At 36.6% G+C, this 27641-nt stretch overlaps 1 protein-coding gene across 33 annotated transcripts in view; it reads right to left on the reverse strand.

Moving 5' to 3' along the window:
• Positions 1-27641, reverse strand: part of NCOA6 (nuclear receptor coactivator 6) — a 102941-nt gene that overhangs the window by 68255 nt on the left and 7045 nt on the right. For 18 of the 33 annotated variants that reach the window (XM_070588084.1, XM_070588097.1, XM_070588094.1 and 15 more), the window contains exon 2: positions 17464-17537. The exons of 12 other annotated variants lie outside the window; for them this stretch is intronic. The gene's annotated coding sequence lies outside the window, so the exon portion shown is untranslated. Of the gene's footprint in view, positions 1-4027; positions 4104-17463; positions 17538-27641 lie in introns of all 33 variants that reach the window. 3 more of the 33 variants (XM_070588105.1, XM_070588089.1, XM_070588078.1) reach the window with 1 other exon arrangement.

Here is a 27641-nt window from a genome sequence, read left to right on the forward strand (position 1 = left end):
ATAATTGTGTTCTTGAAAATCTTAGAAAATCAACCAGGAAAACAGCAAAATTAAGAAAATTCAGGGGCCGGCTCCGTGGCGGAGTGGTTAAGTTCGCGCGCTCCGCTGCGGCGGCCCAGGGTTTGGATCCTGGGCGCGGACATGGCACCGCTCGTCAGGCCACGTTAAGACGGCGTCCCACATCCCATAACTAGAAGGACCTGCAACTAAGATATACAACTGTGTGCAGCGGGGATTTGGGGAGATAAAGCAGAAAAAAAAAAGATTGGCAACAGTTGTTAGCCCAGGTGCCAATCTTAAAAAAAAAAAAAGAAAATTCAGCAAAGTAGTATGGTACAAAATTAATATACAGAAAACAATAGCTTTTATTACATATGCAATCAATCAGCAGTAGGTGGAAAAAAGATCTCATTTACAATAGCAACAAAGAAGATTAAATATCGAGGAGCGAATTAAAAAGAAATGTAGAGCTATAAGAAGAAAATTTAAAAACACTAATGAAGTATACAAATACAAAAAAAAACCTGAACAAATAGAATGACACACCAAATTCTTGGAGAAAAAGATTCATAAATATCCATTCTCCCTCATTTATAACTTAACAATCTCAATAAAAATGCCAACTTCTTTTTTTAAATAGATAAGCTTACTCTAAAATTCATATGGAAACAAGTAAGAAGAGTCTGGAAAACTCTGAAAAATAAGAGTAGTGAAAGGGATGAGTCCTATGAGATGTCAAAACATAAAGTCTCAATAATTAAAGCTGTGTAGTACTGGCATATATGAGAAACCAATGGAACAGATCAGAAATTCCAAAAACTGATCGAAACGTATATGAAATTTTAGTGTCTCATTAAAGGTGGGGAAAAATGGATTTTTCACTAATTGGGACTTAGGTAGCCATCTAGGAAAAAAAATAAGATTAGAGCTATACCTCATATTGAGATAACTCCAAATGGACCCCAAACTTTAATGTAACAAATGAAACCCTACAAGTATTAAATGAAAGTACAGAAGAAATGTTCATAACCTTGGAGTGGAAAGATTTTTCTAACTATGATCCAAAATCTAAAGCCATAAAAGACAAGACTGATAAATTCAAATACATAAAAGTCAAAGAATTCTGCAAGGCAAAAAAAACACCATAAGTAAAAAAGGGAAAAAAAGACAAAGTAAGAAAAAATATTTGCAACTGTATCATGGATAAAAGAGCAAATCTCCAACATATAAACATATTATAGAAAAAAACATATTTATAGGTGTGTGTATGTATATGTCTGTATATATATAGATATATAAAATAAAACAATTTGGACAAATTATTATGTCCAAAAATGGATATAGGATATCATCAGAAAATTCACAGAAAAGGAACTACAAATGAACTTTAAATATATGAAAAGATGTTCAACCTACTATGTAAGAAGAAAAAAATTTTTTTCACTCATCAGATTAGCAAAAATCCAAAAATGTGATAACATATTGTCTTGGCAAAGTACGGGAAAAAAGGTATTCTCATTCATTGCTAGCAGTAGTGCAAACTGCTGTAACATCAGCAATTAAGTAAGATCTGTCAAAATTACAATTATATATACCATTCACCCAGCAATCTCACTTCTGCCTGGTGATCCTTACAGATACACCTGCCCCCATACAGCAGGACATATATACAAGGTTATTCACTAAAGTATTGTTTGTAATAGCAAGATAGGAAATTATCCAGATGTACATCAACAGAGATTGATTAAATTAAGTGTGTCCAATAAAAGTGAAATGCAGACAGAATAAGGATGCTTGCTATGTACTCATATGGAAAGATGTCCGAGATGTACTGTTGAGTGGAAAAAACAGGGAGTAAAACAAGGACCACAGTATGCTACTTTCTGTGGGAAAAGAGGAGAAAAAATATTTTATATATGCTAGTATTAAAGTAGTCTAGAAAGAAATACAAGAAACCATTAAAAATGGTTATCTTCAAGGTAAACTTTAAAAAAATCATGTTATACCAGAAGGCAAAGAAGTACTCAGACCAATGGGGAGCATGTCACAAGGACACAGAAGCCAGTCTGAATGGTTTCCTACCGGCAAATTTGAGTATCAAAAATAATAATGACTAAAGTTGATAATAATATGAATAAATAAGAATCCATGAATCCATAGTAATAGCTCAAAGAGAGAGAGAGAGTGTAAAAAAGGCTGTCATCTGCCACCACTTGAGATGACTACTACATCAACTCCTCACTCTAAAGATTGACAATTAAAGAGAAAGAATTAAGCAATTTACTTTGTCTTTTTAGAAGGGTTCATCCTCAGTAGAGAGGGAAAGCTCTCCTTTACAGAAGAATCCCAGTTAATAAATGTAGAAGAAAAGGAAGAATTTTTAAAAATCACCATTTTGCAACCTCCAATGAAATAAATGATTCTGGCAAAGATGATCAAAGGATGCTAAAAATCATTTGGTGAAAACTGCTGGGGCACAGAAGATTCCCACGGTGCCAAAGGATTATTCCACAGATTACTTCCTAATTGCAAAGAGAAAAACGAGTACATTTGCATTGGAGATATCTAACAGTCACCAGCTTAACCCAGTGATCAAACTCAGCAACAATTAGAATGAGATCTGTCATTTATGCCTCCTGATGTGATGTAACCTGAAGTCCAAGGCATCATCTATGCTGCGTTATTACCAAAAATGTCTAAACAAGTCTTTAAACCTAATTTCTCCCTTATAGGAAATTCAGGGGATAGAGCAACAAGAAAAATTACAACAGAAATTTTTACAAGAAAAAAATTAGAAGTAGTAGTAATTGATCACATGAAGAAATAATCATATCTAGAATGTGGGACTTGCTATCACAAAACTGATCTGACCTCTTCAAAACCCAAAATCTTGGGGGAAAGATTAGGGGTAGGATATAGTTCTAGATTAAAAAAGACTGAAGAGACATAACAACCAAATGCAATGCACGAACATTACTTAGACCTGTTTTGAATAAAACAGCTATAAAATAATTTTTAGATAGTTAGGAAAAACTGAATGTGAAGTGAGTAACAGAAGATACTAGGGCATTAAAAAATTTTTTCTTGTGGACCATCCCGGTGGTGTGGTGGTTAAGTTCGTGCACTCTGCTTCGGCAGCCCTGGTTTCACAGGTTTGGATCCTGGGTTTGGATCCTGGGTGCGGACCTAGCACCACTTGTCAAGCCACACTGTGGTGGCATTCCACATAAAATAGAGGAAGATGGGCACAGATGTTAGCTCAGGGCCAATCTTCCTCATACACACACAAAATTTTTCTTGGGTGTGGTAATGTTATTTGTGATTATGTAGAGAATGCCCTTATTCTTAGGAGACACATGCTGAAATAAAGTGTCATAATGTCTGCAACTTATTTTCAAAGTATTCAGCAAAGACAGACTGGTAGATAGATGATACAGTAAAATATCATTATATTATTTTCTCAACTTTTCTGTATATTTGAAATTTTTCAAATCAAAAAGTTGCGGGGGAGGGTAGTATAAATAAGACCCACGGGAGCTGAGGGTGGGATCAAGACTTCTCACTGTATATCTGTTTTATAATGTTTTGATTTTTGAACCATGTAAATGTACTATCTATTGAAAACAAAAGCCAGCTAACTACCACCCTCTTAAACCCTTAGCAGTAATTATAATATTTCTACCCTTAGCCCATCGCAGACATGCAACAACAAAAATATCCTCTGCTTTCTATCTCCTTGTCTTGAGGGGAGCTCCTCTGACCATATTTCCCCCATGAGTCGTCTGCCAGTAAGATAAGAACCTGGACCACATCATTACCAGGTACTGAGCCACTGCTACCGCCTCCAAAAATATTCCCTTAGGCTAGTCTCCCACACTTGTCCCCCAACCCTGTCACACCCCACCCTCCCTTACCTCCACACTCTGTTGTTCACACAAACACTGTTCCTCCCCATTCACTCCCCTCCCATCCCACAGTTGGCTCCTTCAACAATGCTCTTATCAGTATCATGGTCTCCCTTGCTCACCTATTCTTCAGGTACACAAAGTTCACCAGCTGCCTCTCCCTCACCCACTCTGGCTCACAAACTTGAAGTTTAAGAGCTAGAAAGGAATTTACAAATAATTAGTCTAACTCCTCCACTCTCAAAGAAACCTAGACAGTGGTATTGTGGCTTGACTGCAGTTACAGACTAAGATTGCGGCAGGATCAGGACTAAATCTTGACTAGCCTCAAGTTCAGTGCTCCTTCCACCATATACCAAACTTTCTTCTCACCAGGGTGACTCTGCCCAACTCATACACAGTGCACAATTAGTGGGAACATCAGAATCAAGCGATCCAGTCTATTTCAGGCCAATACTCACTAATTAGAACTGCCCTAACTACTCCAAAATGACTGAGGTCAGAATACCTGAGATCAAACGAGTATATGCTTTGAAAGAACAGTGGCTCTCAACTTTGGCTACACATTGTAATTATTTGGGAAACTTTTAAAAATAATAATGCCTGGGTCATACTAGGTCTGTCCTGTGGCCTGAGCCTTGAGTATTTAAACACTATCCAGGTGATTCTAATATGCAGCCAAAGTTTAGAACCACACTTTTCACACATTATTTAATTTGCCTTTAGATGAGGTAACCGAGTCCGGTAGGGAATGTGGCTTAAGAATTTGCCCCAAGAAAGCAATGAAGAAGAAACAAAAGCTTTTTCTTTTCTTTTGCTTATTATAAACTTTGGTTGTTTCTTTAAAATTTTTTGTTTTTAACATAAGTGATATAAGATTGTACTGTTGGTGAAAAAATCAAAGAAAACATACGGAATCTAAAAGTGAACTATACCACCCTGAGTTCCAGCTTGTTTTCTTCTATGTCTGTGACCTTGGAGTCTCTTAAACCCTTCTTAGCTTCCATGTTATCATGTAGAAAATGAGGGGCTAACATACTTTCCAGATGTAGGGACACTATGACTATTTTAAACCTTGGCTATTTGGCTTTGGTGTTATATTTCCCCGAGAAACTGGAAATCATTTGGTGCAAGATCTTTAACTCTTCCTTCTTCCACTAGTGGTTGTTCTCTACTCTTCTTTCATCTTCCTCCTTTCAAAAAGTTAACCCAAAGCTGGGAGTTAAAATGGAGGGGACCTGACAATGCCTGGTTCATTTCTATCATCACCTTCACCCTGATTTTTCATTGGTATGCTTTAGGAAACACTGAGAGTCAAAGTTATTAACAGCATTGGAAACTAGGACTGCTGCTCAAAGAACTCTTGGACTCATACATGACTTTTCTGTCAAAGAGCAGAAATGGGGCTTGAGATACAACCATACAGTGGGGCCAGCCCAGTGGCTCAGCAGTTAAGTGCGCACGTTGCGCTTCGGTGGCCCGGGGTTCGCCAGTTTGGATCCCAGGTGCGGACATGGCACTACTTGGCAAGCCATGCTGTGGTAGGTGTCCCACATATAAAGTAGAGGAAGATGGGCACGGATGTTAGCTCAGGGCCAGTCTTTCTCAGCAAAAAGAGGAGGATTGGCAGCAGATATTAGCTCAGGGCTAATCTTCCTCAAACAACAACAACAACAATACAGCCAGGCAGAACAGAAATCAGGCTGGCCTCAGATTTCTGCTTTGCGAGACCAGAAGACAATGGCAAAGTAATAAAGAATTAGGAGTGGAAAATAATGTGACCTAATAATTCTGCCTCCTCCCTGGCCAAGTTATCACTCAGTGTAAAATCAACATAAAGATATTTTCAGATGAAAGTATACCAATCAAGTACTTTTCAAAAAAATATTATCTGAATAATAATTAACCAAAACAAAAGACCTTGAGAATAGGAAGAAAGAGATGAAATCAGTTAAACATAGGGCTAAATTTAAATAATTGTTATAAATACGATTAGCACCAAATGCTACTTTTAAAAAGTAATTTGTGAAAAGGAAGATCTATAAGGTACAAAATAAAGATGAACTATTATTAGCCATCATCATCATCATGAGTACTATGAAGAATTTTGCTAATATGTTCTATCATTAATTTAATGAGTTAAACCCCCTATTAAGAGAGTTTTAGACTAGGTCAAGGAGCACTGTTCTATTCTAGATATCTCATATAATGGGAACCACACAATAGTGGTCTTTTGTGACCGCCTTCTTTCACTTAGCATAATTTTTTCAAGGTGTTGTAGCAAATAACAATATTTCATTTTTTAAATTACCAAATAATATCCCTTTGAATGGAAATATCACAATTTATTTACCTATTCATTCATCAGCTGAGAGATATTTGGGTTGTTTCCACTTTTCACTATTATGAAAAATGCTTCTATGAATATTTGTGTACAAGTTTTTGTGTGGACATATGTTTTCCTTTCTCCTGGGTGAATATATATATATATATATATATATATATATATATATATACACACACACTCGCCTGGGTAATATACATCTAGTATATACAATATAGCTGGGTAATATGTTATCTCTCTAGTTAACCTTCTGAGAAATTGCCAGACTATTTTCCAAAGCAGTCACCATTTTACATTCCCACAAGCAGTGTATAAGGGTTCCAATTTCTCTACATCCCCAGCCACACTTGTTATTATCTTTCTGATTATGGCCATGCTAGTGGGTGTGAAGTGGTATCTCATTGTGGTTTTGATTTGCATTTCCCGACAGCTAATGGTGTTGAGCATATTTTCATATGTTTATCGGCCAGTGGCATAATTTCTTTGGAGAAATATCTATTCAAATCCGTTGCCAATTTTTTTTTTAGATTTTATTTTTTTCCTTTTTCTCCCCAAAGCCCCCTGGTACATAGTTGTATATTCTTCGTTGTGGGTCCTTCTAGCTGTGGCATGTGGGATGCTGCCCCAGCGTGGTTTAGATGAGCAGTGCCATGTCCTCGCCCAGGATTTGAACCAACGAAAGGCTGGGCCACCTGCAGCAGAGTGCGCGAACTTAACTACTCGGCCACGGGGCCAGCCCCTCCTTTGCCAATTTTTTAATTGGGATATTTGTCTTTATCATTGAGTTGTAGGAGTTCTTGATATATTTTAGATACAAATCCCTTATCAGATATATGATTTGCAAATACTGTCTTTCATCTTGTGGGTTGTTGTGGGTGATTTTTCTTTTTATTTATTTCACATCTATGAATAAATGTTGTGCCCTATTTCTTGGGGGGTGATTTTGTTTCATAGTTTGGGACAAATTGGTTGAACATTTGGAAAAATTTTTATTAAATTTTCACTTCACAATTGTCTTAGTCTGTTTGAGCTGCTATAACAAAATACCACAGACCTGGTGGCTTGTAAACAACAAAAATTTATTTCTCACAGTTTTGGAGGCTGAGAAGTCCAAGATCACTGTGCCAGTATGGTCAGGTTCTGGTAAAGATGCTCTTCTAAGATGTAGACTGTTGACTTTTTGCTGTGTTCTCACATGGTGGAAGGGGCTAGGGAGCTCTTTGTGTTTTCTCTTCTAAGAGCACTAATCCCATTCATGAGGACTCCACTCGCAAGACCTAAGCACCTCCCAAAAGGCCCACCTCCTAATACCATCACATTGGACAATAGGATTTCAACATATGAATTTGGGGGGGGGGGCAAACTTTCAGACCATAGCAACAATGTGTACTCAAAAATTCTGGCTAATGAGTTAAACTTAAATAAAAAAATAAAATCATAATACTACAATCATATACTGGTTACATATTCAAACATATTGATCAGGACCAGCCCGGTGGCATAGTAGATAAGTTTGCAGGTTCTGCTTCAGCAGCCCAAGGTTCATGGGTTCAGATCTTGGGCGTGGACTTACACACTTCTCCTCAAGCCATGCTGTGGCAATGTCCCACACACAAAATAGAGGAAGATTGGCACAGATGTTTGCTCAGGGACAATCTTCCTCATCAAAAAACAAAAACAAACATACTTATCAGCTCATGAACTGAAAAGCTAAAGCAAAATATAGATTTCATTATATAATTACATTATTATTTTGCAGGTCAAAGTAGACAGGAGTAAAAGGCAAAATACATGTTCAGGATTATATTTGTAAATAACAAAAGGTTAACAAACTTAATATTTAAAGCACTGTTAAAAATTAAGGAAAACATCATCCCAACAGAAAAACTGACCCCCAAAATAGACAATTCATAAAATCAGAAATAAAGATCATCAATAAATAAATGAAACGTCTGTTACGTTTCATAAGTAATAAAGAAGAACAAAATGAAATATGCCTTTCTTCCAACATCAAGCTGGCAAAGATTCTTAAAACAAAATACTCAATTGTGGCAAAGGTATAATGAAATGGATTAACATTCACATTTTTCTTAAAACTGTTCATCTCCTTAACATCTTAACATCTAGGACTCTAATCTAATGAAATAATCAAAGATGTGGTTAGGGGGTGATGTCAGCATCATGGCAGAGTGAGGTCTCTCAGAAATCTTCCCCTCCAATATACAATGAAAAAACATCCATACTCCAACAGAGGACATCCAAACTCAACACAAAAAATGTTGGAGAGATCCATGCAGCCATACACCAGAGGGCAGAGAGGCTGGAGCCCCCCTCGGACGTGGAACAGGGTAAGAGAAATCTTTGCTCCCTCCCCTAAAGACTGTGATCTGGATGCGGGAGGCCTCCTAGAAGGACGGGACGTTTGTTTTCAGGGACATCAAGGACTCCCTAGGGCCCTTGCAGCCTAGAGGGAAGCCCTCTACCATGACAAAAGCTTTTGCAAGGGGTGACCTCATCAAACCAACATCCCAGGAGAGCAGAGGGAGAAAACTCCAAGAGCACGCAGGAGAAAGTGCCCCTCCACCCAGCCGCTCAGGCGGCTCTAACCCCTAGGATTTCACCTGAAAGCAGATGGCTCAGAATATGGGACTCTTGACCCCTACCCAGTGGCGATAGGTGGTAACTGCGACCTAATAATGCCAGGATGTGAAAAAACAGAGCCTCTGGCAATATCAAACACTCTATTAGATCTCCAGATCAGAGAGAAAATGACAAGTACCCAGAAATCAGTCCTGAGGATGCAGGAATATGTAATCTAAATGACAAAGCATTCAAAACAGCTATCATCAAAAAACTCAATGACATAAAAGAGAATGCAGAGAAACAATTCAATGAGTTCAGGAGTTACTTCACACAAGAGATTGAAACTATAAAGAAGAATCAATCAGAAATATTAGAGATGAAAGACACAATGGAAGAGATAAAACAAAATATGGATTCCCTGAACACTCGAGCAGACACCACAGAGGAGCGTATCAGCATAATCGAAGATAGACATGTTAAAATGATCCAGATAGAGGAGAGAGAACTAAAACTAAAACCAAATGAAGAAAGTCTCCAAGAAATAGCCAACTCAATTAGGAAATGCAACATAAGAACTATAGGTATTCAAGAAGGAGAAGAGAAGGAGAACGGAGTAGAAAGATTGTTCAAAGAAATAATAGCAGAGAATTTCCAAAACCTGGGGAAGGAAATACATGTGGAAGAGGCTGCCAGATCTCCTAAACATGTCAATGTAAAAAGACCTACTGCAAGGGATATAGTAGTGAAATTGGTAAAAGTGAATGACAAAGAAAGAATATTAAGGGCAGCAAGGCAGAAGAAAATAACGTACAAAGGAACCCCCATCAGGTTTTCAGTGCATTTCTCTGCAGAAACCTTACAGACTAGGAGAAACTGGAATGACACATTCAAATCATTGAAGGACAAAAACTTTCAGCCAAGAATACTCTATCCAGCGAAAATAGCCTTCAGATATGATGGAGAAATAAAAACTTTCCCAGACAAACATAAGCTAAGAGAGTTCGTAGCTGTGATACACAGCCCCCCCGCCCCCAGAAATCCTCAAGAAGGCATTCATACCTGAAAAAGAAAAAAAAAGGGAGAAAAGGGTTACAAAGCATGGAGTAAGGAGTTAAATAGGTAGACAGAATCAGAGCAGGATAGCAAATACTCAAGTATAGCATTAAAGACAAAGGGAAGGGAAACACCAAAAACAAAGATAATCTTGTCATTTTAACCACAAACTCATAACACAAGAATGGAATAAGATGTGAGAAAAATGACTGAGGAGGGGAAGAAGAAAGAGATTGAATCGGTTTAGTCTAAGGAAATAGGAGGCCATCAGAAAAGGGACTATCTTATCCATGAGATCTTGAATACAAACCTCAGGATAACCACTAAACAAAAAAGCAGAACAGAGACACAAATAATAAATAAGGAGAAAACAAAGAAACACAACATAAAACACTACATAACTCGACTGGTAGACCAAAATACACAAGACAAAAAACAAAGGAAATGCAGGAGAACAGGAAAATGAGTGATAAAATGACAGCATTAAACCCTCATATATCGATAATCACCATAAACGTAAATGGGTTGAATTCTCCAATCAAAAGACACAGAATGACAAGATGGATTAAAGAACAAGACCCAACAATACGCTGCCTCCAGGAAACACATCTCAGCTCCAGTGACAAACACCGGCTCAGAGTGAAGGGGTGACAGATGATACTCCAAACTAATGGCAAACAAAAGAAAGGTGTTGCAATACTTAGACAAAGTAGACTTCAGAATAAGACAAGCAAAGAGAGTGTGGCAGGCCCCATGGCCGAGTGGTTAAGTTCGAGTGCTCTGCTTTTGCAGCCCAGGGTTTCACCGGTTCAGATCCTGGGCACAGACATGGTAGCACTCCTCAAGCTATGCTGAGGTGGCATCCCACATACCACAACTAGAAGGACCCACAACTAAAAATATACAACTATGTACCAGGGGACTTTGGGGAGAAAAAGGAAAAATAAAATCTTTAAAAAGAAAAATCCTCAACAAAATATTGGCAACCCATATACAGCAATACATCAAAAAGATCATACATCATGATCAAGTGGGGTTTATTCCAAGGACACAGGGATGGTTTAACATCTGCAAATCAATCAATGTGATATACCACATTAACAAAATGAGGAATAAAACCCACATGATCATCTCAACAGATGCAGAGAAAGCATTTGAGAAGAACCAACAGCCATTTATGATAAAAACTCTTAACAAAATGGAGATAGAAGGAAATTACCTCAACATAATAAAGGCCATATATGACAAACCCATAGCTAACATCATACTCAATGAGGAAAAACTGAACGCCATCCCTCTGAGAACAGGAACAAGACAAGGATGCCCACTATCACTACTCTTACTCAACATAATTCTGGACGTTTTGGCCAGAGGAATTAGGCAAGAGAAAGGAATAAAAGGAATCCAAATAGGGAGTGAAGAAGTGAAACTCTCAATGTTTGCAGATGACATGATCTTATATATAGAAAACCCTAGAGAATCCATCAGAAAACTGTTGGAAATAATTAACAACTACAGTAAAGCTGTGGGGTACAAAATCAACTTACAAAATCAGTTGCATTTCTGTACTCTAATAACGAACTTACAGAAAGAGAACTCAAGAATACAATTCCATTTACAATTGCAAAAAATAGTCTAAGGTACCTAGGAATAAATTTAACTAAGGAGGCAAAGGACTTATACAATGAAAACGATAAGACATTATTTAAAAAAAGATAATGACATAAAGAGATGGAAAGAGATTCCATGCACATGGATTGGAAGAATAAACATAGTTAAAAATGTCCATACTACTCAAAGCAATCTATAGATTCAATGCAATCCCAATCAGAATTCCAATGACACTCTTCACAGAAATAGAGCAAAAAATCCTAAAATTCATTTGGGGGAACCAAAGACCCTGAATTGCTAAAGCAATACTGAGAAAAAAGAATAAAGCTGGAGGCATCACAATCCCTGACATCAAAATGCATTACACAGCCACAGTAATCAAAACAGCATGGTACTGGTACAAAAACAGGCACACAGATCAGTGGAACAGAACTGAAAGCCCAGAAATAAAACTGCACATATGTGGATAGCTAATCTTTGACAAAGGTGCCAAAAACATACAATGGAGAAAAGACAGTTTCTTCAATAAATGGTGTTGAGAAAACTAGACAGCCACATGCAAAAGAATGAAAGTAGACCATTATCTAATGCCATGCACAAAAATAAACTCAAAATGGATCAAAGACTTGAAGATAAGTGCTGAAACCATACAACTCCTGGAAGATAATATCAGTAGTACACTCTTTGACATCAAATTTAAGAGGATCTTTTCGAATACCATGTCTTCTCAGACAAGGGAAACAAAAAATAAACAAGTGAGAGTTCATCAGACTAATGAACTTCCACAGGGCAAAAGAAACTAGGATCAAAATTAAAAGACAACCACCAATTGGGAGAAAATTTTTGTAAATCATATACCCGATAAGGGATTAATCTCCATACTATATAAGGAACTCACACAACTGAACAACAAACAAATAAACAGCCCAATCAAAAAATGGGCAGAGGATACAAACAGACATTTTTCCAAAAAAGATATAGATGGCCAATAAACACATGAAAAGATGTTCAACATCACTAATCATCAGGGAAATGCAAATCAAAACTACTAAGATACCACCTTACACCTGTTAAAATGGCTATAACCACTAAGACTAAAAATAATAAATGTTAGGGTGTGGAGAGAAGGGAACCCTCATCCACTGCTGGTGGGAATGCAAACTGATGCAGCCACTCTGGAAAACAATATGGAGATTCCTCAAAAAACTAAAAATAGAACTACCATACGATCCAGCTATCCCAGTACTGGCTATCTACCCAAACAACTTGAAATCAACAATCCAAAGTAACACATGCACCCCTACATTCATCACAGCACTATTCACAACAGCCAAGACAAGGAAACTATCCAAGTGCCCATCGACTGATGATTAGATAAAGAAGATGTGGTATATATATACAATACAATGCTACTCAGCCAGAAAAAAAGATGAATTCATCCTACTTGCAATAACATGGAAAGACCTGGAGGGAATTATGCTTAGTGAAATAAGCCAGACTGAGAACGACAAACACCAGATGATTTCACTCATATGTGGAATATAAACAAGCACATAGACAAAGAAAACAGTTCAGTGGTTACCAGGGGAAGGGGGGAAGGGGGTGGACACAGGGGGTGAAGGGGAGCACCTACGTGGTGACAGACAAGAAATAATGTACAACTGAAATTTCACGATGTAAACTATTATGACCTCAAATTTAAAAAAAATACACACACACACAAAATACATGATTAAAAATTTATATACAAAGATGTTCATCAAAATATTATTAACAGTAAAAAATGGGAAGCTAGCTCATGGTTCAACAATAACAGAAGTGGGTAAACAATTTAAATGTACTTGAATATTGCTTCTGCATTAAAATTCATGTTTCCAAAAATATTTAACATCATTAGAAATGCTCATATTTTAAAAAGTATATAAAACTGTATTCATTATTTCAATTTTCTTATTGTGTGTGTATATTTATACATACATAGGGAAAAAGCCAAAGGAAACTCAAAAATAAGACAAACCACCCAACTAAAAATGGGCAATAGATTTTTTTGTGGGGCGCAAAAGACTTGAAAGACACTTTACAGTAAGCACATGAAAAGATGCTCAACATTATCAATCAGGAAAATGGAAATTAAAGCCACAAAGAAATAACACACCTACCATAATGGCTAAAATTAAAAAATATCAAATGTAGGCAAGGATGTAGAGCAACTGGAATTCTCATATTGGCGGGAATGTAAAAAGGTACAATTTGTCAGCTTCTTATAAAGTTAAGTATATACTTACCATAGGACCCAGAAATCTCACTCCTAGGTATTTACCCCAAATAAATGAAAACATGTCTACACAAAGACTTGCCTATGAAAGTTAACAGCAACTCTATTTATAATAGCCTCAAACTGAAAGTAATCTGGAAACAACCTAAATGTCCATCAATTAGTAAATGGATAAATTGTAGTATATCCCTACAATAGAATACTGCCCAACAATAAAAAGGATCAACTATTAAAAGTTCTTAACCAGTGGAAGGAGAAGATTTTGTCCCCAAGGGGACATCTGGTAATGTCTGGAGACATTTTTGATTCTTCCAACCGGGAAGGAGAGTGCCAATAACATCTAGTGGATAGAAGTCAGGGACGCTGCTAAATATCTTACAAAGCACAGGACAGTCTCCAAAACAAATTATCCAGCCCAAAATGTCCTCAGTGCCAAAGTTGAAAAACTCTGAATTACTATATATCCAACAACATGGATGAATCTCAAAAACTTCATGGTGATCAAAAGGATCCAGACATTTCTATGCCATTCTAGAACAGGCAAAACTAACCTCAGTAATAGAAACCAGATGTGTACTTGCCTGGAACTAGGGTGGGGATTAATTACAAAGGGGCCAATGTACCTTTGGAGTTAAAATGTTCTATATTTTGATTGTGGGGATATACACATCTGCCAGAATGAAAACTGTACACTTAAAATGAGTGCACTTTACTGTATGTAAATTATACAAACAAGACTGGTAAAAAATAAACTGTTGAAGCTGGGTGAAAGGTACACGGCGGTTCAGGATAGTATTCTACTTTTGTATCTGTCTCAATTTCCGTAACAAAATGTTTTTAAAAAATACATGTATAAACACAAAATGATTCAGGGAGAGGCCTTATTTGAATTTGTCAAAAAAAATACTCAAGATTAAAATCTCACTGTGGGAATGACCTTTACATCTCTGTTCTTGAAGGGGAGAGAGGGTGATGTGAAAGAGAGAGGGAAGAAAGAGATACAGTTTGATAGGGGGAAGGTAAAGAAAATTTCACAAGCTCCTTTCTCACCCCCTGTAATGTGCTACCTAGTCCCAGCCTGGCACTAAGCCATACCTTCTGTGATACATGGACTTCTAAGATGACCATCAATCATTCCAGCCTTCTGATATTCACGACCTTGTGTATTATCCTCCCTCCTGAGTGTGGGCTGGCCTAGTGACTTGCTTCTAACCAACAGAACATGGGAAGGGAATGGGATGTCACTTTCATGATTAGGTTATAAAAGATTGTGACTTCCATCTCCCTAGAAAACTCTCTCTATTGCCTTCTCAGCTTGCCATGTTGGAGAGGCCAGATGGCAAGGAACTGAGAGCAGCCTCCAGCAAACAGCAAGTGAAAAATCAAGGCCCTTAACACATCCCTTGAGGAAGTAAATTCTGCCAACAACCAAGTGAGCTTGGAAGCAGTTCCTTCTTCAGTCAAGCATTGAGATGAGATTTCAGCCTGTTTGACTGCTGCCGATAAGAGACCCTGAAACAGATGACCCACCTAAGCTGTGCCCAGATTCCTGACCCATGGAAACCGTGCCATAATAAACGCATATTGTTTTAAGTTGCTAAATTTCTGGTAATTTGTTATGCAACAATAGATAACTAACACACCCTCTTTGGAAATCCTGCTGAATATTCACCTCCTTTAAAACTGTCTCGCAGTTTCTTGAATAGTTAGATACACCATACAACCCAGCAATCCCACTGCGAGGGATTTACCAAAAAATAAATGAAAACATGTCTACACAAAGACTTGTACAAAAATGTTTATAGCAGCTTTATTCACAATCATCAAAACTGGAAACAACCCAAATGTCCATTACAGGTGAATGGATAGACAAATATGTTATATTCACATAACAAAACACTACTTGGCATTAAAAAGGAATGAACTACTGATACATGAAATAACATGGATAAATATCAAAATCATTGTGCTGAGTGAAAGAAGTTAGACACAAAAGAGGACATAATGTATGAACGTGTTCATATAAAATTGTAGAAAATGCAAAGCGTGGTGGTGCTGCGAGGGACAGACTGCAAAGGAGCATAAGGAAACTTTTTAGGGAGATGAAAATTTTCTGTATCTTGGTTGTGGAGGCTGTTTCATAATAAATACTATAAACCAATAAATAAATCTGTCAAAACTCATCGAAACATGTTTCACTTATAAATGGATACAGTTTATTGTATGTAAATTATACCTCATTAAACTGACCCAAAAATCACATTGTCAAGCCTTCTTTAATTACATCAAATGCAGCTGATTCCATTATTCTATCTCAGTCCTCAAACAGTATTCTGTAGACAAATTACCCAAACTGCAGAGAATCCAGGGCTTCTTAAATTCTACAGTAGCTAAAACTCACCCAACGCTGTTATGCACCAGGCACCGTTCTAAGCGCTTTGCGTTATTAACTCAGTTAGCCCCCAACAACCTCATGAAATAGATTCTATTACCCCCATTTTACAAATGAGGAAACTGAGGCACAGAGAAGTACTTGCTTCCGGTCACACAGCTAGTAAGTGACAAAGTCATGACTCAAGCCCAGGCAGTCAGATTCTAGGGGCTGGGCTCTTTACTACCACCCCACTGCTTATCTCAGACCACTGGTAAATGCATACTCTCAGCTTACTAGAGACTGACAGGCTCATTCACTCATTCAACAAATATTTAAGCTTGCAATATATGCCAGGTATTGTTCTAAACGCTAAAGAGAGAACGGTGAAGAAAATATAGACACGTACCTGTTTTTATGGAGCTTACATTCTAGTAAGAACTTAGGTTTAAAGTGCAAGATTCTTAAATCAAAATAGTCATCCCCTTATTTATATATTTATCCAAATATTTATGCAAAACAAAGTCAAAAGTTGCCCAGTGGCCAGATCTGCTTAAATCAGTTAGAGCAGTGGTTCCCAAACTAGTCTGCACTTTAGAATCACCTAGGGATCTTTTAAAAATTCTAAAGCCCAGACCATACCCCCAGACCAATTAAATCACAATCTAAGTAGGGGGAAGGGAGGGACACAAGGCATCAGTAGTTTGCCGGGTTCCATAGGTGATTCCAATGTGAAGAAGACAAGTTTGGGAAATCACTGAACTAGAGTTTTTATCTATCTGAATAATGATAAAGTTCATTCATGGTGACATAGAAATAAGTAGATGAATGAGAAAAAAACTATATACACTTGCCCTTTTCTGAATCAGAGACTTGCAAGGTAGCTTTGTTTTTTTCCCAATGTTCTGAATTCTGAGAACATCAGAAAGTGGGCCAAATAATTATTTTCCTTCTTGGATTTATCCATGCCTCCATTACTCTCCAGGATCATGGACAACTGAGATATTCACCTTTTCATCTTTTATTGGTACTTTCCATGTGACCAATAAAGAATTCTTCCATATTACATATATCCAATATAACTGATAAAGACATGACTCAACTGCTTTTCTATTGAGCAGATCTTATTTAATTCAGTCGCTTTGGGTCCAATCCACATGCCAAATGCAGTTTGCCAAAGTAAAATGTCCTATGGACAGTGAGATCAAAATGCCTTTTTTCTTAAAAAGTAAAGTCTATTTCTAATTCAATCCTTTGCTTAAGTTGAAACTAAGTCTTTTACAAATCAAATTTGCATTTGTATTCTACAGAATCAACAGACCTGTTTAAGAACTCTGACCACTCTCAGAAAAGAGTTAGAAGCTCAGTAGGACCCCTCTCCATTCCATCCAGCACCTAAGCAGAAAGGAAAAAGGGCAAAAAGGAAGAAGAGAAACATCAGAAGAAAAGACTAGATATATTACCTCAATAAACTTATTCGAAGTAAATTTTTGTGACTGGCCAAATTTGTCCTCTCTACCTTTCTTTCTGCTAATTTCACTCTAGAAAGAGTTGTAAAAGACATGAGATTATCTAGTCTTAAACCCAGTGGTTTTTTTTAACAAGGAAAGCTTATGATAATCACTAAGGAAGCTTTTTCAAAATACATTAGAAGTGGTTACACAGGGTGTTCATTTTATAACTCATTATCTTTATGACTTGTGCACTTTGCATAATGTGTGTTATACTCCAATTGACAAATATTAAAAAACAGATATATGTGTCCTAGGCAGAACCCCTGAAGGATTCTAATTAAGTAGGGAGCAGAAACAGAGTTCCACCGAGGTTACAAGATTTGCCCTAGGTCACACGTATAGTTAGCTATAGACTTAGTCCTTCCTGTCACTTTCGTACTCTTCCTGTAATAAAACTGTAAATATGCTAATATTATATTTTTTAACATTTACTCTCCTACTTATACTCTGAAAAAAATTTTATTACAAACGACAACTGCAAAAAACAAAAAAGCAAACAAATAAATGGAAAACACAGATGTCCTGGGTTCACAACTGTGCACCATTGCAGCTGCTGCATCATCCACATAAGAAAATTAAATAAAGCCTAATGTCCATGCAAAGATTCCCTAACTTTGGTATCCATTTTTTATAATGTTTTCAATACAGACAAATGTCAAATGACGAGCAGTAAAATCAACTGAGTACATCCTGAGAATAGACTAGCATTATTTGTGATAACAAAACACAGGGTGACAGAATGGAAAGAGAGCTAGGCTGAACATGGCAGGGTGAGTATACCCTCAGTTCTAGTCATGATCTTCCAATAAAGATGTTGTATGATTTGGGGCAGGACACAATCTCTCTGGCCTAAGATTCCTAAATTATAAAATAAGAGGATGAATCACTAAAAGCCAGAGCTAAATAAAATCTCAGGCACCTTCTCGGTTTAAGAAAACTCAAGGACTATTTATCAAGAAATTTAATTATTATTCTATATGCTTTCACTTTACCTCTATTGAAATGTTTTAAGCAGCTTTGTAAAACAAGAATCCTAGAATTCCTATGGTATCTGCCTCAAAAGCACAAGCTTATTTTTCAGCTTGTGCCACAGACAAATCTCCTAGATTTATTGTCTAGGTGCAAAACCTCTTCCTCCAAAGACAGCTAATAATAACATTCTCAATACTTTACCATCACCCTGAGAATCTTTTGCATCAGTTTTTTTTAAAATGGAAAATATGTGTATAGAAGTCCCTCATAATTTCTAATCTCCTGTAATTTGAATACTTTCAATGGATGCATTTGTTCAACCACTCTTTACCAACTGCCTACTTTGTACCAGGCACTCTGCTATGCACTTTCCTGCTCCTAAGGTTACTACATAAGAAACAAAAAATTTGTGGAATGGGTAATTTAAATAACATTTTCATGAATGCCTAAATCATACAGAACTTAAAAAATTAAGTTGGCGTTTTAACCATATAGCCTTAAATGTTTCAGGATAATTTACAAGGCATTTAAAAGTGAATAAACAGCTAAATATGAACTGTCAAAGACCACTGTCATGGCACGACTAACATAGGAATCAATTCCATCCTCCCTACACTCTCTCATGAGGTTCTTATAAAAGTATTACATGCTTCCTGTTCCCAAGTCCAGGGCTCCAAGGGAAAATTTATGCAAACCTGCAGGCAAATCACAGAAACTTAGTGCCCTGAAAGAATCAAGAGAATGCCTGTCAAGGAGCTTGGCATTTCAATACTGTAACAGCCCTGGTTTGCTCTTGGTAGGGATAACAGACAATTTAAGAGACTACAGAATATTAACATTAACTTTTAAATTTCAACCCTGACATTTTAGTATAAGAAACAAAAGATTAATTAATGAAATATGAAATTTGAGATGATTATTATTTTTTTTAAGGAAGATTAGCCCTGAGCTAAGTACTGCTGATCCTCCTCTTTTTGCTGAGGAAGACTGGCCCTGAGCTAACATCCATGCCCGTCTTCCTCTACTTTATATGTGGGACGCCTACCACAGCATGGCTTTTGCCAAGCAGTGCCATGTCTGCACCCAGGATCGAACTGGCAAACCCCGGGCCGCTGAGAAGCAGAATGTGCGAACTTAACCACTGGGCCACCGGGCCGGCCCATGAAATTTGAGATTCTTAAAACTACTCATTCTAACACAGATATATAGAGTTAATAATGTAATCTAGCACATTATAAACCAACAGAGTAAATCAGAAGCTCCACGAGATTTTTTCCATCTTGTTAGATACCACACGGTAGGTGGATAAAGTCAAATGTAGAGAAAAACTACTTTATACATCATGTTCTAATTATGAACACGACCATGTTCTTTCAATCATAATCAAGCTACAGTCAAAAAGCAATACAAAGTTTGGAGTACCAGTCTTTTAATCCATGCTCTAAATATACAAATGACATTGAGAAGTTGACCAAATCCTACAATCTAGGGATCAACAAAAAATCCCCTAAAAATAAGGATGAGAATCTGAGCAGAGTAAGAACTAAAGCCCCTGGAAATCATCTGGTCCAATACTCTCATGGAAAAGATAGAAAAATTAAGGCCCGAGCGAATAATTTGTTCAAAGCTTCTTAGTGTTAGGGAAGTCTTTCATTTCATATGTGACACTTCTTTGCAAATTAAATATTTCATTTTAAAAGCACTAGAAAAGTATGTTATATAATGATAATGAATGTTGTCTTGCAATAAGACAATGATGGAAGACAAATTTAAAGAACAATGGCTTTCTTCCTCTATTAAGCTTCCAACAAGAGTTAAATCGTGACATCTGGGCTGTAAGTTAGAGAAGTCCTTGGATCATCATTCTAAGAGTCTGCGAGTGTTTCTTCTTCTGCATGGTCTTAATATATTCATAATGACAGTGTTGGCAGGTTTTCTTTTTTTTTGCTTTATGCACTTATAATTGTCACTTTTTAAATCAAACACTGAAGTCCTAAGACCAGCTTTCAAGTCCTGTAGCCACCATTCACCATTACTGATGAACACGATGAATACATTTAGGAAACCTGCAGACAGAACTGTATTAGGTGAATACACTAATATTTTCAAACACAGGTATAGCATTCAAACTTACTTAAAACAACTAAAAATGCACTTTCTTCAAAGTTCAAAAGAGATTATTTAAAAATTAGAAAATCTAATACTATGCTTATCCCCAAACAATGAAGAGAGAATTTTTTGATCAGAAGAGGAAATTCAATGGCAAGATAAACAAGTTCACTTACATTAAAAAAATAAATACATAAGTCTCTGCCCAAATTGCAAAAAAAGAGAAAACAAAACTAAGGTTAAAATTAATAACAATAAAACAAAATAAAGAAATAAAACTTAGAAGAATTATTAACTTCAGTGGGGTGGTGATAAGCAAGAGATGAACCCAGAAGTCATAAAGAAAAAGATCAACAGACATGATTAGATGAAAATTAAAATAGTCTTGAGCCGGCCTGTGGCCTAGTGGTAAAGTTTGGTACACTCCGCTCCAGCGGCCTGGATTCAGTTCCTGAGCATGGACCTATGCCACTTGTCAAGCCATGCTGTGGCAACAACCCACATACAAAATAGAGGAAGACTGGCACACATGTTAGCTCAGGGTGAATCTTCCTCAGCAAAAAAATAATTGAAATAGTCTATATGTCAAAAGAAACCGCAAAGTCAAAAGCCAAACGATAGATTGGGAAAATACATTTGCACCATGAGACAAAAAAGCGGTTAATATCCCAAATACACAAAAGCACCTACAAATTGATTAAAAAGTAAAAAATTAACAACCCAAGAGAAAAATAAGTAAAGGATTAGAAAAGTCGATTTGCAGAATAGGGAATGCAAATATCCAATGAATGTATGCAACTTATTAATGGTCAAGGAAATGAAAATTAAAATAAGAAAACACTTTTCACCTAGCTGATTGGCAAAAACTAAAAAGATGCCTATTATCCAGTGCCAGTGGGAATAAGAACTGCAACAACCTTTATGGAAAACAACCTGGCAGTTCATAATACTGAAATAAGCTTATCTTTTAATCCATATTTGGGAATATATCCTACAGAAGTAAAAGCTCTATTTCTTAAAGGTATATGCACAAGGATGTTACTGTTTGTAACGGGGGAAAAAAAATCAGAAACAGCCTGAATGCCCAGTGAGAGAAACCTATGTAAATGGACTATTATGCAGCAAGAAAAAAACTGAATTAGATATCTGTTTAATGATATAGAAGAAAACATATGATACCCTATAAAGTAAAAAAACAGAAGTTGTAGAATAATGTGTATGGCATCATGAGAATCATAAAACACAGAAAATAAATCACTATGTACATCTGCGTTTCTAAGAGCATAGAGAAAAATATGGAAAAATCACACTAAGCTATTACATTTGGGTAGTTTGGAGGATAGGAACTGGAGAGGAGGAGATGGTTGGCTTTTCTGCATGCACCTCAAATGATGGTCAACTTATTTCCATTAGCCTGTACTGCTTTTGTGGTTTGAAAGGAAAATCTATCTGAGTATACTAGAACAGAAAAGAAATGGAATAAGAAAAAAATCTATACCAAGAATGACAGAAAAACTAAGTTATTTAAAATTAATAAAGAATTGGTGTATAAAAGACAGCCAGAAACATTCAGAGGACAAGGAATAAAAATAAATTCTGGGTGCTTTTTTTTTTGAGGAAGATTAGCCCTGAGCTAACATCTGCTGCCAATCCTCCTCTTTTTGCTGAGGAAGACTGGCCCTGAGCTAACGTCTGTGCCCATCTTCCTCTACTTTATATGTGGGACGCCTACCACAGCATGGTGTGCCAAGCGGTGCCATGTCCGCACCCAGGATCCAAACCGGAGAACTCCAGGCCGCCGAGAAGCAAAAGGTGCAAACTAAATCACTGCGTTACCAGGCCGGCCCCTGGGTGCTTTTTATGTGGGCATGTAAAACAACTTTTACGAATTCAATATTTACCTCTACTTCAAAAAGAAAAATAAAAGAAGTTTTTGATTCAACTGTTCTATGTTTTTTAGGCTTATCTGCTTAGAATGGTTTTTTAAAAAAGCAAATACAACTCATCATGAAATTCTGTCAAATTCCCCCATTATATATTCTCAATCTGTATCTTTTTTTGGTAAAATTATATTTGATTTTACCTATATTTTGAAACTTGAAATTTATCTTTTATAACAATGCAGCATTCTTTGTTACACATAAAATTTTTAAATGCATAGTACAAACTTAAAAGGAAAATACCAAATTTACACTGAACAAATTATCAAATGATATGCAAATTAGTTTAAACAAGATTGAAAAAAATGCTCACCACTGATAAGAATAAAAAACATATTTGCTAGTCACAAAGTAAAAAAAATGCAACTTCACTATGGAGAGATCTGGCAGTCATAATCTTAACCCTGTGATCGAAGTTATCACCAATATTGAGACAACCAGACATTTATGTACCTCGTGATATGAGGCAATGTGAAGAATAAGTACTTTTGCCCAAATGTTTAACTAGAATCTAATCAAGCCTTTACAATCTAATTCTTTAGAATCTAATCAAGTCTTTCAACCTTCCAGTTTAGGGACATACAAGGAATAAAACAATCAGATAAATCCAGAATCTGGGCTATTCAACAAGAAAACTACTCTAGGGGCCATTCCATGGCTGAGTGGTTAAAGTTCCACGAGCTCTGCTTTGGTGGCCTGGGTTTGCAGGTTTGAATCCCAGGTGGACCTAGTCCACTCATCAGCCATGCTGTGGAGGCATCCCACATACAAAAAATGGAGGAACAATGGCACAGATGTTAGCTCACGGCTAATCTTCCTCAAGCAAAAAAAAGAAGATTGGCAATGGATGTTAGCTCAGGGTGAATCTACCTCACCAAAAACCAACCAAACAAACAAACTGCTCTGGTTTAAACAAATCAATGCCATGGGAAAAAAAAGGTGAGGGAGTAGACATGAAAATTGTTCTAGGTTAAAAAGACCATAAAAATAATAACATGCAAATGCAACGCATGGTCCTTAATTTGATTCCACTTCAAACAAGTCAGCTATAAAAGTCATCTTGGAGACAACTGGAAAACTTAAATACACCACTTAATGTTAGATAATATCAAGCAATTATTGATAATTCTGTTAGATGTGATAATGGCATTATGATTATAAAGGAGAACCTCCTTATGTGTAAGAGATGCATGCTAAAGTATTTAAAGGCATAGTATCATGATGTCTTTATTTTGAAAAGGTTTAACATAATAAGTATATTACTAAGCAATGGCAACATGATGAATATAGATGGTGGGCATAAGGGTGTTCACTGTACTGTTTCTGGGGGCTTTTTTGGGATATGTTCAAAATTTTTCATAATAAAACATTAAAAATATCAAAAAAATCCATAAAACCGTGAGGTACCACTATTAAAATGGAAGAAAAAAATTATAAAATCCAACATTAACTACTGGCTAGTGGGAATATAAACTAGTAGTTGTTCTAAAAACACAACATGGCTAAAAAGTGATACCCTCAGACCTAACTGAATCATTTTAGGCAATATATTCTAAGAAACAGTTGGGGGAGAAATTTATAAAAAGATGTCATAGCGGTATAACTTAGAATTGCAAACCAAAAATAAAAACAAACTGGAAATCACCCAAATGCCAAATACTAGAGTATTTAAACTTTGGTCACTATGCATTCATTAAAAATGATAACTATACAGACAAGTGGAAAAGTGCGTCAATATATTGCCATTTGAAAAGGATACAAAAAATTGTATGAATTAAACTTGTAAAGATTATAAGCATATGATAATGACTAGGAAGTTAGGTGTTTATTTCTCTGTAATATTTAAATACAATTTAAAACATTTCATGAGGACATACGCTCTTAGAGAAAATATGAACAATGCAAATATAGAATGAGGAAGAAGTGCCTAGGCACAAATAAGGAAAAGCACCTGAGGACTACCGTTGACCACAATTTGAGTGAGTATTCACAATTTGCATATAGTCCTATTGTGGACAAAAGTCAACATAACCATCATTAAAAGGACACAGAAAAAGAACATGTCATTGGCTTAGACAGTGCATAATCTTCCTCAATTCTTTCCATTAGTCAGATGTTTCAAAAAGAAACTGAAATCAGAGTTCAGAGAAAAACCAAGGGGTAAAAAATAGGATGGAAAAGAGGTGATTCTGGAGAAAGATATGAAAGAAAATGAAGAATAATATGATTATTACTACTGAAATCCATGGAGAGGCTTTGGAATAGAGACCATGAAAAGTTGCTCGATCTCAACGCCACAGATGACTCACCAAGAAGCTAATAAAACCCACAAAGTTTGTTGTTGTGGAGTTTTGGTTTTTTTTATATAAGAAGGATTTCTTGACTGGTGAAAAGTTACTGGCATAGGCAAATGAGGGAAGCTGGGTGTGTTAAATCATCGACCAACTGTTTTCTTCAGGGTGTCTACTTATCCATGATCAACTAATCACAGAATCTCCCTAAAGCTTGAATTAGTTATCCACCATTTCGAAATTCTGCAGTGCCATCCTGTTTCCACACACTACCCACTCAGCAACACTTAAATGTCCTAGTTCTGGCACATAGGGCCCCAACAAACTACTCTGGCCGTTATCTCCCCACAACTCTTGTGCATGACAGCAAACCAGACTTCTCACTATTTCATTCCTTACGCTTTCCTTACGTCCATGATTCCCTTGGTTCTTCTCTCAACTTAATTCGTTGCAATCTTATCTTTCCTTTTATTTAGTAAATTCTAATTTAATACCTCTGTATCATTTCTGTATCATGCCACCTGTTATGGGTTGAACTGTGTCCCCCAAAAGTCTTAACCCCCAGTATCACAGAATGTGACCTGATTTGGAAATAGGGTCACTGCAGATGTAATTAGGTAAGATGAGGTCTTAACTCATCTTAAGTGGGGTAGACCCTGAATCCAACATGACTGGTGTCAGAAGAACAGGCAAATTTGTACACTGAGATACACAGGGAGACTGCTTTGCGACAACAGAGGCAGAGACTGGAGTGATGCAGCTGCAAACCAAGAAATGCCAAGAACTGGTGGAAGCTAGAAAGAGGCAAGGAAGGATTCTACCCAAAGTCTCAGAAAGAATACAGGCCTGCTGACACCTTGAATTCAGGTTCTAGACTCAAGAACTGTGAGAGAATAAATTTTGTTTTAAGTCACCCAGTTTGCAGTAGTTTGTTACAGAAGCTCTAGGAACGTAACACACCATATTTTCCATGAAGCCTTCCCTGATCCTCCAAGTGGAAGTGATCTCTCTTCTAAATTCCCATAGCACTATCTCATTTAAAAGACAGTTTTCCCTCTTTTTATTTATGTTCACATCACTTCCCCAGATGAATTCGTTTCCTGAAAGGCAGAAACTAATTACTCACCAACTGTACAGACCTCTCAACACTGGTAGGCAGTCAACATACACTGACTATAATAATCAAAGTTTTCTCCATACTTAATTATTCCAATCTGCATGCTTCTGAATGAGTCATCTCCACACCCACTGAAGAGTTACACACAACCTAAAAGAACTCAGTTGAAGGCTCATTTTCTTTAGGAAGCATTCCTAGATTCAAATTTACTTATACTAGTTACAGCAATATATTTCACAGTGATATATGCGTGTTTGTATATACACAAACAGTACTGCTGTTAACTAATATCCACAATGGGGAAGAATGTTTATTTAACAAATTCATTATTTAGGGTCTATTGGTCTGTCTCTTATTAAGTGTAGTCAGATCCTTGTTTACCTAAAACTCTTCCCACCTTTACTGGTATACAGCAGTTAACCACAGTGTCTTTGAATTTCTACAAGTGTTTGAATTTCTTAATTCTATATATTATAGAAGGGACACAGCCTTATTTCCACATAACATTTAAAATTATGGTAAGGGACTTAACCTAATGAACAATTTCCCTGAGTAAAATCCAAAACAGGAACCTGATTCACAAATTTGCAACTATTTCTTCCTGTGAAAGACTGCTGCTGTCTGGTCTTTAGAAAATGTACATAAATGGTACTACGGAACTAATATTAAACAGGTTCAATATCAGTAAAGGAGCTGATGAATGGGAACTTTTGTGGCCTCTGTGTGTGTTCTGGGGGGGAGTTTGCAGCTGGTTAATGCTAAATACAAACCTAAATACCTATTTAAAGTATGAACGCCCTCTGAATTTGGTGTTCATTAATATTATTAACTGAAATAGTTTTTTTCCAGCTTTATTGAGATATAATTGACATATAACATTGTGTAAGTTTAAGGTGTACAACAAGATGGATATGCAAATATATCGCAAAGTGATTACCACAATAAAGTTAGTTAACATATCCATCACCTCATACAATTACCATTTTTGTGTGTATGTGATGAGAACATTTAAGATTTACTCTCCCAGCAACTTTCAAGTATATAATACAGTATTGTTAACTAGTCACCATGCTGTACATTAGAACCTTAGAACTTATTCATCTTATAACTGGAAGTTTATACCCTCTGACCAACATCTCCCCATTTCGCCTACCTCCCAGATCCTGGCAACCACCAATCTATTCTCTCTTTCTATGAGTTTGGCTTTTTAACTAACATAGTTAATATTAACTGATCATTAATATTCTAACTGACATAGAATATACAACTCTTCAGAAGATAAAGAAGACGCGGTTCTGGTCTTTTGCTTTATAGGATTTATATATAAAATATAGCTTATTACCAAATTCTAGGGCTGCATTACTCCCTTCAACAAAGCCATAGTACTCCCTTTATGTACATATCTATATATACCCCTAATCATTTATTAATTAACTCAGCAAATGTTTACTGAGCTCCTAGGCAGCCACCTAAGTCCTTTCTAGAACAAGGTGAAGTAAAAAAAGATTAAAATTAAAAAACATAATAAATGTGCCAGACAACACAATAGGTAGACA

Source organism: Equus przewalskii, chromosome 21, assembly GCF_037783145.1.
Source record: "Equus przewalskii isolate Varuska chromosome 21, EquPr2, whole genome shotgun sequence".
NCBI classification, from domain to species: Eukaryota; Metazoa; Chordata; class Mammalia; order Perissodactyla; family Equidae; genus Equus; species Equus przewalskii.